The sequence below is a fragment of the Brachycentrus maculatus genome, unplaced genomic scaffold (genome assembly GCF_059751285.1).
Source record: "Brachycentrus maculatus isolate JH-2025_06_01 unplaced genomic scaffold, ASM5975128v1 h1tg001117l, whole genome shotgun sequence".
Taxonomy (NCBI): domain Eukaryota; kingdom Metazoa; phylum Arthropoda; class Insecta; order Trichoptera; family Brachycentridae; genus Brachycentrus; species Brachycentrus maculatus.
In genome coordinates this window covers 1-2,250 of record NW_028281816.1, presented here as the reverse complement: position 1 = coordinate 2,250, position 2,250 = coordinate 1, and positions in this window count along the sequence as shown.

The window sequence follows — 2,250 nt, the reverse complement described above, 5'->3', positions numbered from 1 at the left end:
CCCCATCAGCTATCTCTTGGAAATGATATAATAGTGAAACAAGGCGTTGACAATGTGATGAATCGATACGCCGGCCGTGTAGATGAAGAGGGAGGATGACACCAAGACTGAAAGAAATTCGATCGCATAATGGGCCAGTTATTCTATTATGGTTGCCATGTTATCGCCATCCTCGTCGAAGTAGTACAATGGGCTCTAACTATGCAGGGGCTCATTTTCATAAGTCTTCAGATCCCACACTTCGGAGGCCAAGAAGAAAGGCATAAATCTATAGACGAATTCCCAGACTGTCGTAATTTACGCGCTGCCCTTCGATAGTCTTTTCTCACAGAAAGTGTTCAGGTCCCGATATATAATGATTATTATCTTGAGGGTGTATTTTTTGAGCCCCAGCCTAGAATTTACTGGCCCCTTCAGGATCGAAAGGAACAGTGACATCCACAGTTCGAAGCTACTCTCTAAGCACTCACTAAACTAAAAATAGGCGTTACCTCACGGCATCATCGTCGCTCCCATCCAAGAAGGCGAAAGTTTTTATAATCTGCAGGAGTAAGTATAGTATTTTTTAACGAAGGTTCACCTGCTTTTGGTCTTAACATTGAGGGGCGTTTGCAAATGTCTGAAACAGGATAGGCAATATTTTGGAGGCAATTTTGTGGAGTGGCAGCTATGTATTATTGGAAGAAGTGTGCGTGGTCTCTTTGTAAAACCAAATGAAGAATATGACACCCGAGTCTGCTGTTCCTTCTTCCTCGGACCCCATCCATTTAATGAGTTACTAGATTGGCTAGATCCACTAATTAAAGCTCTAATTACTGAAATCCTTTTCGATGATTTCCCGAATAAGCAATGCTAATGCTGGGATTGTTTTTAAATCGCCTTTTCTGGATACTACAGCATTTAATAGGCCTGCTCTGAGGGCGTCCTGAAGAGATTCTGGCAGTGAGTCAAATTTCTATACGATGGGAACATGGACGATGGTGACTGCTTCGAAGTATCGATGGTTGGGCAATGAGTCTTCCCCGATAAACTAAATCCACTGATTCACGAATGTCTCCTCGATGGAGTTGCCATCATTGGCCCTCTCAATATCTGTCTCGATCCGCTCAGTTATTCTGCGATGCGCTTCTAAGAGCTAAAGTGGGCATTCAATAAGCCTGCTGATTATTTCCGATATTGACTATTTTTGCATCGTTGCTCAATTTAAATAATGAAATGCTATGTATGATAAAAGGAATTAGAGAATAGTTGCTTTATAATATATTAGACATTCGGAAAGGGACAGCCAATTATTGTGGAGGATGGACAAATAGAATGGGGTTGGTGGTCGTGGTCAAGAAGATAACACAGCAGTGTGCGCATGAAATATTGGATATATCGTGATTATAATATTAATTTAATAAATAAATTTGAGCCACATCGATGTTAGGAGAAAAAGAACAAACTTTTTTCACAGTCAAGGACATTTCTGCTGGATAGTTCGTTAACACTTTTGCTCAGCACCTCAAAAAGAATAACCTCATCGAGCGACCCCAATGGGTTGACTATGTCAAGCTCTCCACTCGTACTTCCTCTTTAATCTAGTTAATGAGCTCGCCCCTCTCGACGAAGACTGGATCTACTTCAGAGTCGCAGCCCTAGCCCGCAAAATCTACCTCAGGCCAAGAACCGGCGTCAGACTCCTCTCCCATATGTACGGCAAAAAGAACAGACTCAACTGCCGAGCTCCAAGGCACGAACACGCTAGCACGAAAGTGATTAGATGGAGCCTGCAGCAACTCGAGAAGAATAAAATCATCAAGAAAGACAAGAAGGGAGATATCCTGAAAATAAACTCTCGAGTGATTTCCGACGAGGGCCGAACCATCCTGAACCGAATTGCGACCGAACACATTAAGTCCAAGAAGAACTGAGAACTGAAATGATCACATCATATTTATGTAATCATTCTCTCATCTGCATCGCTTATCCTAATATTATATTGGCATATTGGCGATAATATCAATTTATGCAGCAACAATCTGTTTTATGCAATCTGTTGATATTTCTGCATTATTCTGCTTATATGTAATCTGGTGATCGCAAACTGATCAAATAATTAATACATTTGGATATCTATCTACGGCACACATTGGGCTAATTCAATTCAATAATATCACAAAAGAGTATCCTTTGGGGTTGGGGTTGGGGTTGGGGTTGGGGTTGGGGTTGGGGTTGGGGTTGGGGTTGGGGTTGGGGTTGGGAGTTGGA